This window comes from Stegastes partitus, unplaced genomic scaffold (assembly GCF_000690725.1).
Source record: "Stegastes partitus isolate 25-593 unplaced genomic scaffold, Stegastes_partitus-1.0.2 Scaffold1760, whole genome shotgun sequence".
NCBI classification, from domain to species: domain Eukaryota; kingdom Metazoa; phylum Chordata; class Actinopteri; family Pomacentridae; genus Stegastes; species Stegastes partitus.
In genome coordinates this window covers 50,800-66,551 of record NW_007579491.1, presented here as the reverse complement: position 1 = coordinate 66,551, position 15,752 = coordinate 50,800, and the positions used below count along the sequence as shown (strand labels likewise).

Below are 15,752 nucleotides of genomic sequence, written 5' to 3'. Positions count from 1 at the left end.
TGAGCTAAAGATCCTTGTATTGATCACAAAGTAGGGATGCCACAACTACTTTTTTCTATAGTTAAGACCTCTGCGTGTTGTTGAAAAAGTCCTCAGCTCGCATACATAGTCCACAGCTCAGCGCTCAGCCACACACGTGCTGCCGAAGAACAGACTGTCACTTTGGATGTTTGAACATGTGTTTCAGAGTGATACCTGAGGATTTAATCAAGCAGTACTGTCATGAGACAAAAATGCTAGTGAGTGGTACCTCGGTGTTTCATCAAGGGTAGCAGAAAAAGGCAGCTCTCTTTCATATCCTGTTTTGGGAGATGAGAAATATTGATATTACTTGCCGAGCACTATCAGCGTGGAACAGAGGCTTTCAGTAAAGCAGCAGTGACAACACCTGTACTGAAGTTCCTGATTACACGTCTTTGTTCTTGACGCTTCTGCCTCTGCCTCTCAGTGTTTGTGTGAGAGTGTGTGTGTGTGGGTGTGTGTGTGTGTGATCGAGACAAACAAAGAGACAGAAAAAAAGGAGAAGTAAAATAGCATGTAGCTGAATGCATCATTTTCCGTCTCTGTCCGTCATCCAGACACACAAACATACAGAGAAAGAGAGCATCGCCACCTGCCACAGACTATACACTGTGGCCTGTGACAGTGGTTAACAAAACAGGACATGTGTAGCCCCAGGTGACTCAAATTGCAAAACTAACAACACCATGCTTCATTGCACCAAGAACGCGGTGTGAAACACCAGTGAAAAGGTTGTGTGTGTGTGTGTGTGTGTGTGTGTGTTTGTCAATTTACATGTATGTCTAAATGTGTGTTTCTGCTTATGCATTTGTGTCATAACTGATTCATTCTATAATGTAGTCCAGCAATTAATATGGACTTCATTAAGATTCTTAAAGCAGCCTGAAGCATAAACAAGTAGGTGACGCTGAAATATTGTGAGCATTACGATTGTACGTGTTATTCTTTCTTCTATTGTTGCAGTAAGAAATAAAATATCAGTCCATTTATTAAACTTGTCTGCGTTTGTTTAAAGTTTAAAGTTACCCAAATACTGTCTTCACATCCTGCACTTTGTTTTACTTGAATATTTCAATTTCAGGTCACCTCTTGAGGAAAATATGAATTATCCTAACCTTGCTACATGTATTTATATTTTTGATTGCTATAGTTTCTATTTGTGATACAGAATTATATGTTTTAAATTCAAAAACATTTTATTATTATTCTTTTTAAAATTATTAGTAGTAGTGTTATGGATATATACAGGAAATTAAATTATCCACAAGGATCTGGTACACTGCACTAATATCAGTGACAATTTTGGCCTTATTAATTGGTTTGAGTATCAGCCATAATGTAATCAATTCACATTAAATACAGTTTCTTTGTAGATGTCATTATAAAATTCAGTTTCATTGATTCCGCTATGCAGGCTGCAGGCTCTGTTTTTAGGGCCATGAAAATCCTTCTATAAAAATGGTGCCAATGATTTCTATGCAGTGAAGTGACTTTAAAGCCCCACTCTGGTGATAAATCAAGTTTTTTCTGCTTTGCTAAAATTTCCATATGGTGTGTTTTATATGCTAGAAGACACATTAGTCAAAGCCATGATGGCCGGCGCTGCAGTGTTCCAGTGACAGTTTCAAAAACACAGACTTTGAGGCTTTCAGATGTAACAAATCTAAGGGACAAACACTATCAGCTTGCAGGGTGGGACTTTCTGTTTCATTATTCCTCAGAAGAATTGAAGAGTTTGAACATGTGTGGCTGAGTCACTTCAGAATTACATGCTGCCATAGTGCAGCATAGAGTTGAGTAGTTCTGCTGTGCTTGAGCAGAGTTGCAGGTGAGCTGATGGGAGAGGCACAGACTTTATTTTTCTGCATCTAAAATTATGTAGGCATGGAGGTGCACAGGTTATAAATGACTCTAAACCAATTGGAGTACTGTAGAGAATGTTTGACCAATGCACACCAAATGATAAACTAAAAATCCGTCTTTACGGGATTCAGCTGTATTGCAGTTTTTGCTACTTTCGCTCACATGAAGAATGAATGCTTTCAGCTTGCTTGTACTATGTTCACGTTCTGAAATGGTTTTGCTCTCAGTGTGACAGTGCAGTGGCTTACCGCTGTGCTCTGATGTCTGTGCAGAGCGTCTGACAGTGACAGCTCTGTGTTGTGCTGCTACAGGTTACTACACGGCCGCTCATTGGCTGCTCTGACAGCACACAGCTAAGTAGGTCCCCGGAATTTTACGGGCCGTACCATTTGTGCCCAAGCGGGGTGTTACAAGAAATTCGTGACTATATTATGTGTTTTTTTGTCCACATGGAACACACAATGTTAAATGAAATGTAAACTATAATGCTATGTTTAACTTTTAAGATATTATAATTGTGTTTAGACAGCGGGGGTTGTCGTTGTGGAACGCTGCTGTTGTGGTGTGTGTCACCCGCAGGCTCAAGTCAATGGTTTGGCTCAAAATGGCTGGAGAGAAACAGTTATGAGGATCGACGGTTTTACCAGGTTTTTAAGAAAAATGAGCCGCTCTGTAGTTTGAAGGCGCTCCCTCCACCTAACTGGGGATCCAGGTGAGACCTGTTTAAAGTTAGTTCCACATTTCCACCCACCCCGCTGCTTTTAGACGGAGAAAACGAGGCCAAACACGGCTCGTTTGCAATGTTATCACGGCAGCCTTTACATGCAGCAGGAAGAATCTGTGGCTCTGCTTTGGATTTACTGTATGAATGGCGCCTTGAAAGTCAAATAACAGTCTTCTCAAAGTGCGACTCATTGCGTAAAAGTGCATATGCACGAAACGGCGAGTAGAAAAGTGTTACTCAGGTGTCATACAGTGCGTGTGTAGCTAATGCAGAGCAGGCCTGCGGCTAACCCTGCAGCTGTGCATCGCAGAAATACGTCACCAGGCCAGGATTCCCTGCAGTCAGATGTACACAGACACAAAGCAGACCTGAGGGATGTGTCAGCACACTGGGCTGATTAATACTGCGTTGTCTATAGCCCTGCTTCTGTGCTCAACTCATTTCCTGAATGTCAGCAGTGTTGAGTATGTATGTACCTGTGGAGTGCAGTGTACATCTGAGCCCCAAAGGAGGGAGTTTGTGAAGCTGGATGAGTTTTAGTTTGGACTGCTGTGGATTCACAGGCTTCACAACGAAACCTCAATGCAGCAGTGCGCCTGTTCCCTGGTTAGAGCACATCTGTCATGCACGACGAATTCATTTTGTAACTAGGCTTGTGCAGGTGTGCCCAGTGTTTGGGTAATTTATAGATGTGGCCTGTATTGTGAGATGAGCAGACAGAGGCTTTGTTGTTCATACAAAAGTATCTGCAGCTCTCTCTCAGGTTGTGTTGGGTTTTTGCAAACAGCATTGCAAATAAATTTACAGCAGGACTGAACAGTTAATACATTTAAAAGTAAAATTTGAAACGATTTAATTAGCAATTTGCAAAGGCTGGAATTATGGTAAGATTGTGTTGTTCAGTGTGTCTGACCCAGTTTTCTAACTGTTGTGTCAGTGGTTGTATAAATTCATGTCATCCTTCAGGTGTAACTGTCACACTCTTTGTGGTCTACCATGTGTTAATACCGTGTCACATTTTAAATCTATTGCATAATGAATGTTGAAGTGAAGAGTGACTTTACTTATTTTGCAAATCAAATTGCAATGTCGAGCTGCAAGGTGGCTCGGTGTTAGCATCGTTGTCTCGCAGCAAGAAGGTCGCCGGTTTGCGTCCTGGTGAGGACACCCGGGATCTTTCTGCGTGGAGTTTGCATGTTCTCCCTGTGCAGCGTGGGTTCTCTCTGGGTTCTTCAGCTTCCTCCAACACAGTCCAAAAACATGTTGAGGTTAATTGGTGATTCTAAATTGTCCGTAAGTGTGAATGTGAGTGTGCTTGGTTGTCTGTCTCTAAGTGTAGCCCTGTGATAGACTGGTGACCTGTCCAGGTGAACCTGCCTTCACCCTAAGTCAGCTGGGATAGACTCCAGCCCCCCATGACCCTAGTGAGGATTAAGCGGTGTTTAGATAATGGATGGATGGAAATTGCAATGTCTGTTTTCACAGGTTCTGTCCTAATTTACAGGATTTTTTTATTTTGATCTTCCAAGTTAGTATTTTTCTGAAATAACCAAGTACTTACTCACTTTTCCAAATATGAAGAGACTTTTCAAGACAGCAGTTTAACTTTTACAATCAAATATTGCATATAACATGACAGTAGATGTGCATGTTATGTACTCATACAGCCCGCTCACACTTTAGGAACACTGCTCTTCATTTAAAGTGGAGCACTCGATGCATCTTTTTGCTTAACTGCAAAAGCTGCATGCAGGTCTGCAACCCACGTTGCACTGATTTAGGACAGTTGGAGCTTGACACGTTTTGTTTTGTTGTATTATCAATAGTTCCACCTGTTTGATGTACTTCACCGCTATTTGAACTGATACTGATATTCCTAAATTGACTCATTGTGGCTAAACTCATCATGATTCACTGTTCTGTTTCTCAGTTACGGTCTAAATTTGAAACAATTTATTTGTTGACATTTCATAAAATGTCCAATGTGCAATTACTCCTGCACAGAGTATGCATATGTATCACCCAGTGACATACATAATTTAAAACAGTATTAGAAACAGTGTTGTGAGAGAAGTGAAATCAGTATTTGGGCTGTAAACATTCGTACAGTTTGCGATGCCAGTAGGAAAAGTAGTTGTTTGTGTATTTCTGTATACCACATCTAAAATGAAAGAAATGTCCCTTTTTTCAAATATAAATAAATATCTTGTGAATTTCTCTTGGAGATTAATAACCTATCTATCTATCTATCTATCTATCTATCTATCTATCTATCTATCTATCTATCTATCTATCTATCTATCTATCTATCTATCTATGACACGATAACTGTGTTTCATGCAAAGGCTTAGGTTCAGTCATTTCTCAGTTCTCTGATATTTCTTGTACACACAGCTTGTTTAAGATCTACCCACAGATCTTTCACACAAGACTGACCACTTAATGTTTGCATCAGGAAATGCTGGTATTTAATGGAATCCAGTCTTCCTTCTCTCTGTGCATTGTTCTCTGTGCTGTTGGCTGCTTAACAACCCCGATGCAGAATATTTCTACCTTCATGTCGAACAGTTTTCATCAAGTGCTGCTCCTTTTTTCCTCCAACTGTGCCTTTGCTGACTGTCCCTAAAGAGCTCAACTTCACCTTCATCTGTCCTCTTCACTTGTGTCCAAATCCAGTCCTGGCCTTTCCAGATGTTGACTTTTGTGATGAAGTGACTCTTTAGTCAGCTGAACCTTCCCACGGCTGCTTTGTTGTCTTATGGGGGTTTAGCTTTTCCTTTCTGCTCAGCAGATGCGCAGTTTGAGCTGAAAGTGCTCTCTCACATCTTGTCTTGTCTTCCACTGCTCCCATTAACTACCGTTTCTTAATGACGTTTCAGACAGTGAAAATTGCAAGCTGGAAGAGCTTTGCCGTCTCTTATAGCCTTCTGATAATTTGTAGCCGGTGATTGGCTTCATTATAGATCCTCAGTCGGTTGCTGAGAGGAGCCCATTGCTGAAGTGAAGAGTCGGAGAATTTATAGTACAATTCGAATCAGTTATTTAAGGCCTGTTGAGTTAATAGAAGTAGAAGTAGAAGGTTGTCACTACGGATGTTTTTTTCTTCTCACTTATTTGCCAGGTTGTACTCAAACTTTTGCGTATAACTGTATTTACTGAGCTACTTCTTCACAGAGAAGTCAAAGGTCAGAGTCAGGTCCGGGACATTTGTAGAGCTGGCAGAAAGTTCTTGTGCTGCTCATTGATATGTTGCTTTCATAGTTGAAGGGCCCTGTGGCTCTACATGAGCTACACTAGAAAGGTTGGCAGGAACTGCATGAAGTCTTTTTCTGGCTCACCGTTGCATAGGAAAACTCTGAGATCACAATTTCGTGTGGCTTTTAAAACTTAGATTATAGAAATAGTCTCAGTAAACAGACTGTGTGACTGGGTTTAAAGCCAGTCTGATACAATTCACAGCCCCTTTCCAGTTGCTTCACCAAAGATCAGAGTGAAGATTTAAATTAAACACCTGAAAGTTGTTTAAAGATGGATTTTGGAGATCGGTGAAGGAGAAAATTCCCCTCCAGTCAGAGCCATCTTATTGGAACTGGAAATCTCTCTCACTGTGGTATACAATATGTTCCAGAGTGTTCTTGGTTTTCCTTTCCAGATACGATTTATTACCTTTGCTGTCTGCAGCAGCCCAGCTTTTGCCACATAGCAAAGATGCTGTAAAGGTTCCTGCTTGTCTCAGATCTTCAAGTAGGGAAAGTTAAAAGAAAACAGAATTTTCTTTACAGTATTTTTTTCCTGGAGCGCTGGAGCTGCAGTGTTTTGCTCAAGAGCACCTGAGTGGCAGATCATTAAGGACCAGAGCATTTCTCCTCCTGCTGGTCTGCTGAGTTTTGTCACCAGGGTCTGATGTCAGTGTGACATAATTCAGACCGTGAGATCTGTAAAATAACTCATCTGACTCATGTTAAGGCGACATCATTAGGACCCATAGAGAGGGAAAAAGAAAAGCTTTCCCTGGGACACGTTTTGATTTTAAAACTGCCGTCTCAGTAATATTTTGTGCTGATGATGGAAACCACGTCGCACTGCTCAAATTAGCAAATGCTTTTTTTTTTTTTTTTACGTTTGGCACAGCTTCGTTACAGAAACTTACAACACGACCAACACGTGCTCCACACTGGCTCTTTATTATTACAGTAACCATTGCAACTGAGTTTCCTACCAACAGTCTCTCCAGTATGATTAAGGATGTTGTCATCACTGGGAAGTCTTGCTTTTTGTTTCTGTTGTAGTTGATAGGCTCACAAAAACAGTGTTCATGTGAAAAAAAACTCTTTTATTTATTTATTTTTTTAGACCAAACAACAATAGACAGATTAATGTAGAATGAAAACAATTATTACTTTTTAAAAGTGCCTCAAAAGCAATAATTCTTACAGTTAAGGTCCTAAAATGCAGCAAACTGCTAATAAGAACATGTTTTTGCTTCTGTTTACCAGATGTACAACATATTTGTAGTATGAAACATCTTTAATATGTCAATTAACAACATATTTATCATTAACTTAACTCAACCATTGAAGTCAGCAAAGTTTAAAGCTGAAACGGCCTTTTTTAAATTGCACAAAATAAGAATTATTTCCGCTCCTCTGTCAACCCTGAGGGCACAGCCATCTTGTTTGAATAAACTTTATTGTCAGCGGCCGGAGCGATCAGGGGCTTGCTGCTTTCGGTACGTGTCGGGGAAGCTGAACTGTTTAGTGCGAGGTAGTTTAATAAAGTCTGCACAGTGTCTGTTAAGCTTCCAAGGATAATTGTGCTACCATGCTGGGGCTGGTGGACAACAACTGGTGCAGTGCTGCTAAAACAATCCTGGTTAGAACACTGTGATTTTTTGTCCTGGGACTGCACAGATATAAATAGGCTCGTACCAGTAACTGTCTGGATCACATTCCCCGCCAAACCGAGGTCATGAATATACGTAACGTTACACATCCAGCAGTATCCCCCCCCAAAAAAAACTCAGATTTATTGACTGAAGACCTTGACAAACTGAATAAATAATACATTAAGGAATGACTGACAGCATAAATGACAAGCGTTCATTGATTAAAAAACCTTATAATTCACACGGACGTTTATACTTAACCGACCATAAGAGCAAAACGATTTCAAAAATGAACGGTTGTTTGTACTTGTTCATACTTCTCTTTCCTCCACATTATGCTTACATTAAATCTAAATATGATCGTCGTCTCTCTGACAGTTGTCACAGGTTCAGATCTTGATCTCTCAGACTGAGCCCGGGGATTCTGGTGTTGTTAGATTGCTAAAAGCTTCTTTTGTACTTGTGGTTCTCTTCACAGTTTCAACTCCTGTTTATTCATGTCAGTAAAAAAGAATTTCAAACAGTGTGTCCATCTCTCTACCAGGAAATAAGCTGTAAATAAAGTGTAGTAGAGCATTAAGTATAATTTCTTTTCATATAGACAGACGGGTGACAAATTAAAGAAGGAATCTGAGCGATCCAGTGATTCTCTTATGCTGAACAGTGGCATTTTGCTGGCTTGGTTCGGGTCCCTTTAGAAGGAAGAGTCACTGCGAATCATTTAAAGTGGTTCTGAGTGATCATCTTTATCCTGTGATGATCCTGTGATTCTGTCCTGATGGGAGTGCTCACTGAATGGTTTGATAAAAAGATGTGAATCATAAACTAAGTCCTTGTCAGCTTCCACCTCGGCCCAGCTAAACACATCTGGCAGATTTTGGACCGACCTGGTAGACAGCACCCTCCACCACCATCACCAGTACTAAATGAAGGATTATCTTTTGGAAAAATGGCGTTCATCCTCCAGTAAATTTCCAGACATTTAGAGAATCAATGTCAAGGTGGGCTGAAGGTGCAGCCCATGACGGGCCAACACCTTACCCAGCCCACTTTATATTGGTTTTCCTTTAGTTTGTCTTCTGCCTTCTTTTTTAATTGTTATACGATTTGAGCGATATACCTATTTGCTTACTTTAGTTGTCAATTGTAGATATATCATTATTGGTGTTTGTCTTGGCTGAAAAAGTAAATTATTATTACTTTGGAAAACCCACAGCATCAACAGATTACTGAAGTACAGTTGTGACTTGACAATTCGACCCTTAACAATCTGAAAACCTGCTACCCGACAGGTTTTTAGGAAAAACCCATGAAAAATAGCCTTAACACACCGACAGCCTTGGATTCCGACTCCGACATGACATTTTATGTCACACATAAGGATAACGGCATATTATCTGACTGAACAATCCCACAGATTGGCTACATTCAGACTGCAGGACTTAATGCTCAATTTTTTTGTGAAATCAGATTTTTTTTGCGAGTTCCTTCACATTTCCAATTAAATGTGACTTGTATGTGATCTGCTGTGTGAACTTCATACGACCTAAAAGTGTCCCACATGTGCAGAAGAGCACACAACGATGTCACAACCCACAAGCGTGCTCAGTGTTTACGGAAGTAAACACTGATGATGGCGGTGGCGGTGGGGGAGTGGTGCTGCCTCCGCTAACGATGGTGGAAACAGAAGTGTGACCCCTATCCTAAACTAGCATCAGCATCCAAGTACTGCCTGTGCGTTTTGGCAACTTCCACTCTGTCGGAGTGCTCCCCTGGGGTGGAAGTGTCTCCCCTGGACCACGCTGAATATTCAGATATTCATCATTAATTGGGCCTGAATATCCAGAGACCAGAAAGTGCTATTCTGACCAGCCCTACTAGTTATTATGACAACTATGAACAATAAATATTAACAACAAATAACCGTTCAAGCATCAAGCCCTCCTTGTATCTCGACCTCCGACATAAGAGAAGGTTTTACATTTAGTGTCGGATTGAGTCACGGCTCTGAACTGATGAAAAAATCGTTGTGAAAAGTTGGATTGTTACACGTAGTCATTACTTAATTAGTTAAAAAATGTAGTTAATAGATAAATTTGTCATTTTTCAAGCTGCAAAAATCTCTAAGAATTATAGTTCCAGGTAGTTTTTCTTTGTCTTACATGATAGTAACTTTTACATTTTTGAGTATTTGACTGTTGGTAGGACAAAACAAGACAGGTGAAGATGCCATATGGGTGCTCCAGAATATTGCATTTAGTATATTTTATTGTTTTCTGATGTTTAACACACTGAACAATTCATTCATTCGTTGTTTGCAAAAGTGGTTAGTAGAGGATCCCCATTAAGTAATGCTGGCACCGTGCTGTTCACTAGCAGTGAGGTGTGACGGCAGCAGTGGTTTCAGAGGTGGAGATTTTAAAATCTGGGCTAATTAAATCCAACTGAATGGTTAGATAAGTGGCAAAATGTGATTTATTTTTTCTTAATTCCTCGAAGTGGCCCTTTAAGCTTTGCAGAAAGCCCCATTCTGCTTCAAGCGTCTGCTTTCTGTTTACTCTGTGAAGACTCTTTCTTGTTGTACGAGTGCAGCCCAGTGCAAACACAGTGTACAGTCCATTCAGGCTATCTGCCAGATTACGTGACATAGGCAGTTATAAAGCTAATCACATACTCATAAATCAGCTTTGATTCGGGCTCCACTACATCTGGGAAATTACTTTGCATTTACCTTTATTGTTCATTTCAAAAAGCAGCTCTCTGCTCACTTGGAAAATTGGTTAGCCTACACATTTTTCTCTTAAAGATTTTTTGCCGACTCAGAGCCGCTCTCTGGCCTGTAGATGAGTCAGAGCGAGGAGCGCCCTCCCTTCCCACACACACAGCAGCGTTTGGCGGCGGCGGCCTCCTTTATCACACAGCTCACCATGGGAAATGTCTCGCACTTTTAAGGTTCATCGCAAACAATGATTGTAAAAGAAGAATTACACTGCGCGATATCATCTATCCCTGGAATATGAGTGAGGGGCTGGTGTGTAGAGCCGGCATCCAGTGTAAACGCATGCCAGCGCGAGCGTTTCGTTTTTTGTCGGCGAGCTGCTCCAGTGTGGTTTCACATGTGGCTAGATGAGGAGGGTAGAAGCAGGCAGAGGAAACTTAGATGCTTGTCTAACATTTCCGCTCAATCATAACCAAGATCATGTTACCATAACACACACACACACACACACACACACACACACATACACACACACACACCAGATTTCTGCACTCAGGCGCCACTCATTGCCAGGCTTTGAAGTAACAGCTTAAGTAGTAGAGTAACAAGAAAAAAAGCTGAGAGCGTTCCCAAACCTTGTTGACATTTTACACGGGGGATATGATAATACAGCCAAACATTCAGCCAGTCATTCTGCACGAAGTAGCTCGCAGGTTGGACTGTGTAGCTGCTAATGATTGTGTTTTTCTGAGTTAAATCTTGCTGGAAGGCTTGGCCTACTTTTTCAGTTATGATGTTTCTACATTATGGACACAATATAGGCACGGCAAGACTGAATTAACACGCAGCTCTTTGCTAAGAACTTAATGCGGTGGCTAATTCAGCGACCGATCCGGAGACGGAATTCTCTCGTAGAAGTTTTGGAAGAAAAACCTGAAGTTCGGATACAGAATTAGAAACTCCATCAGCCTATTTAGCCCACTTTTTTTTTTTTTTAGTTATACCTGAATTCTAAGTAGCTGATATGTATCGTATCTGTTAAGTGCTGCCCAAAGAAGTCAGGAGTGGTGGATTGAAGAACAAGGAAAGTGCATCTCTAGCCTGAATAATGAATGGGGACCATATTGTGGATGGAAAAGGGAGGATGTGGTTCAGTAATAGTCTGGTGAACATTTCTTTCTCTGCTAAATTGTTGGTCTTGCTAGACTCTTGTTTCCAAGAAAAGTTAATGAAAATTACATGTGAAGCCTAATGACTGACTTTTACAGGATTTGTAGGCTGCAGGCAGCGAAGGCATATTATTATATTAGGCTGCTCCTTTGAGCATTAGCATAGTTCCTGGCTGTGTTCCACTTCTAGCAAACCATTTTGTTCGCCATGTGCGTGGTCAGAAATGTCGCCGTGTGGCACCATCACAAGACGTTTGATGAGAGCAGACTGCAGCGCTGACCCGCTACGGTAGCAGCGGATGGCTGGTAGCTTTCTATCATTGCTTTGCATCATAAGACTTCTCATAAAAATGAGGTGGTGCTTCCGTTAAGTTCTTTTTTTACAAATCTGGCGAGGAAGTAAGTCTGCCTTCGTTATTAGCGCTGCCGAGGTGCCCTTGACCCCTGAACTTCTGAGCAGCCAACCACAGACACGGGTTGTCCGGGACAGTTTAAGGAACTCTGACATTGTGGAGCAGGGTGTTCCTGTAAAACTCCAGTTGTGCTCGGTCAGTAAAAGCTTTAAAAAAGGAAGTTGTGTTCTGCCACTATAATGAAAATGTGGCTTTTTACTTGCCATGAGTTCCTTTAATCAGGGGGTTTCTCATCATTTTCTATTTTCGTATTGGAATTTTTGAAGTGTGTGGCAGTAACTGGGTTTTTGTTGTTTGGCAGGGTGTTTCTTTAAAGAGCTATTTTCTCTTCAGGGACACCTACCGTATGCAGTGTTTGCTACAAACAGAAACAGTTGCTAAAAGAGAGAAATGTATAAAAGTTCTTTTAAAAAGGATCTCCAGCGCTGTGAAGCAAAGCAAAAGAACTCAAACGCATCATGTAACATTTTCTGCTGCTTAATACAAAAAGGAAAGACAGTGCAGTTTGCATTTTCTGTGACTAATCTACAAGAGAAGTCTCTGATAGAATATAATTTACACTAATTTAAAAGATTATGGATACATTTTGTTTTTTTTTTTTAACATTTAAAAGAACATGCATTCCCCTCGTGCTCAACAACATGAGCGAGGAACACGAGAGAAACACAAAAAAGGAAGATTTGGTTGCAAAAACAAAAGTGCAGCGTCCGTTGTATGGAAATATTTCAACACAGAAAGGATGATGTTGACAAAAAAAAAGGTCACATGAGGCATCACAAGTAGTTAGTTTGATCATTTAAATCAGCACAACAAAGCTGTGTAGGAGAACACCTGATCTGAATGTCAGCTCAGTAAAACACTACGTTGTGCTTTTTCCAGTGTTTCACCAGATAGGAAAGGTTCTAAACAGCTTTTTTACAGCCTTTTTTAAAAATAAATTTGTGTTTTCTATGTACTAGTAGATGCACTGCCCCACCAAATCACCCCAATTATTCCAGAGTCCAATTAGAGCTATTCAATCCATCAAGTGAAACGGCTGGTATGTTTCTATATTGCACTTTTTATAGCAAAAAACAAAGTATTGCAGCCATTTAGTTGGATAATTCAATAAAGAATGTAATCATTGAGTCCCCTCCTTCGTTTAAAAACATATTCCCAAGTTGAATATTAATGCAAAGGAAACTTTCTACGAATATGTCTGACAGTTTAACCAACACGGAGGCAAAAGATACCAATTGGGGCCCTTATTAACCAAAACCCCCATTCTTCTAGTCTATGTGAAACCTGCCTAGTTCTTCTATATGTCCTGCAGTCATGTGGGGCCCAACACATGCCACCTATCATCTCAGTAACATTGTGCTCTTTTGGTGCATATTCATGGAGCAAAATCAGTAAGAAGCAGCTGACACCCGGTACGAGTGGAGCTTCTGGGTCCTCTGGAATTATGGGGCAGCTTTAATTCAGTCTGACAGTTTCAGACCCAGTCCTGAAAGAGTTCGGATACCACACACTGATTGTGGATTTAGTTGTTTTCGTGCTTTGTTTTGGTTGTTTCAGATTTAGTCTAAATAGTAGGCTTGGCCTGGAATAACCTGGAAACCAACTTGAAAAAGGCAACATGTGTAATAAAACTTGAAATAAAAACTGGGCTCTGGAAGGGATCTCTGCTTATTGTGCTGTAGGACAGGTTAATTCCTGGTTCAATGTCGTGGCCCATATATAGAGGGATACATTTATTTATGTCTACCAGCCTAAGTATCTCAATTAGCTCCAGACATCAGGGAAAATAGAAGTCATTTTGGGCCTACGCGTGTTTATTCTGTTTGGGCTCGTGAATCTGAAACCCAAACCTACGCCTTGTCGTTCCTCCGAGGCCCCGCCCACTCCGGCGGTGGGTGCGGCACGTGCATGAAAGGCAGCGGAGAGGCGTTCACTTTCATCCCCTGTCATTTGGCCGCTTCCCAAATATCATGTCTCAGCCCTGCGCCCCCCTCTCGCTGCTCGTTTCTCCGCTCGCCCTACTCACCGTCTCTTCAGCTCCTCATCTGCCGGCGTATCTTTCCTCCAGACACATTTGTGTGTCTCCCTCTCTCTCCATCCCACAGCTATGATTTAGGCGTCAGGGTTGCTCCCACTCCCTCCCAGCCCTGGATCAAGTTACCCTGCCATTACTCAGTCGTTCCCCCTGCGAGGGTGCTCCATGTCAGGCGTAGCGGAGCCTGCCTGCCTGCTCGCTGCCTGCCTCTCCGGACCTGCAGACGAGCTCAGTTCAACCACAGACGCCCCTGGTCAGTGGAGTCTCTCCAGCTATGGCACAGACTCGTTGGAAAATTGCGCAGAGCGGCGGGCAGAGGGGTTAGTGTAGTTTTAGAGCTGTATTTTCAACTTCATATGGGATTAAAGAAACAGTCTGCTTTCATGTGGCTGCAGGACAAACAGGTTGTGTTCCAAATCTTTGTTGTTCTTCTTACCCTCACACCCACTAACACAAGGCTGTTTGCTGGCCAGACTGCGAGCTGCACAACAAGCCCAGCCCTTCCATGCGTCACATTCGACTGGTGATTTGTGGGCCTCATCGTTTTATGGTTATGTAATGTCGGTTCCCTTGACGAGTAAAATGTCTTGTTAAACCCCACGCTGCCCTATTCCCATAAAAGTGAGTGATGCAGGCAGCGCTATGAGGGCCTTGCTATCCCGTTAAGGTTGGTCTCCCATCCTACAGTACATGCCATGGGACTGGATGGGACCCGTCCAGTTGGCTTAGCCAAAGCATGACACTGCAGAAATTTCACTGGCTTGGCTTTATCACTTGATTAATGCATGCTGAGTAAAACTACTAAATCTACTGAGAATTGTGGTATCCTATAGGTCTAATTTATGAGCGTCAGTGAGAGAAGGTGTATACCTGTTTCTCTACCCATGCCCTTTCATAGGGTGTAAAGTTTTATAGAGGCTACAGCATCCTCCTCCTATTAAGCCTGTTGTGCACTCTAGTGGAGCCATAACTCCCTTTCTGCTATCACCAAGCTTTCAGCTCCTCTGTAATTTATTTAGGTCTGACATATGGCTGTCCTGTGCGATGCAAGGTAGCATATCGCAGCACAGGAAGGCCCGCTCAGGCTAGGCTAATCCTTTCTAATTGAAAGGGAGGCAGCGTTGTGGGCCAGTGGCTTGTATGTCGCTCATCTCTCTGCTTGTTTTACAGTAATGAGACGTCTGGGGCCGGGGTACAGAACTGTTTGTAGAGGGAGAAACGGCTCCCGAGCTCCAGGGCCTGTAGGGCCTTCACAGACAAAGCAACAGAGCCGACTGCTTGTTTACTTCTGTCTGTCTGTGGACATTTTATGTTGCCCTAACGCTGCCTTGGCACAGTCTCATATGCCATGCTAATGTTAGATGAGATTTATTTCTTTGGACAGAAAAATACATTTGGGATATTTAGGACAAGGGTAAGGCTATTTAAAGGAAAGGGAGGACATTTCTTTGCCCAGAAGAGAGTCTTCTAATATTAGGCCCACATTCCCTACATCTCCTGTCTTAATCTGCACTGTGTTATTCTGGATATAAAATAGTTACGCTATAAATGCTGTCACTTAAAGTACTGTGACACACTGTAGGCTGTTGGCGGTGTCATTACCACAGACTGAGGATTTGTTTCAGTTTTCCGAACTACTTGAAATTGGTTGAACTTTGATTGAAATTATTGTTTAAACCTAATTGACTTAATGTCTGTATGGAGTGTGCTGTCTGTAGTTTATGTTGATGAAAGCTAAAGATCTTCATAGTATTAGATGCTTACAGCACCTGAGCCCTTAAACAAATCCCTCACAAATCCAGTGTGCATTTACACACCCAGTGTCAGATCCAGCTCCACGTTGTGGTACAGCACAGTCTGATTGCAGCTGTCTTTGTGAGCAAAATACAAGAGAATCATTTTCTCTTTTTACCCAAAGTGCTG

At 41.7% G+C, this 15,752-nt stretch overlaps 1 protein-coding gene across 3 annotated transcripts in view; it reads left to right on the top strand.

The window, feature by feature from the left end:
• znf438 (zinc finger protein 438) overlaps window positions 1-15,752 on the top strand; it is a 65,639-nt gene that overhangs the window by 8,709 nt on the left and 41,178 nt on the right. Inside the window, exon 1 of one of the 3 annotated variants that reach the window (XM_008302115.1) lies at window positions 2,493-2,596. The exons of the other annotated variants lie outside the window; for them this stretch is intronic. The gene's annotated coding sequence lies outside the window, so the exon portion shown is untranslated. Of the gene's footprint in view, window positions 1-2,492; window positions 2,597-15,752 lie in introns of those variants that run through there. 3 annotated transcript variants of the gene reach the window in all.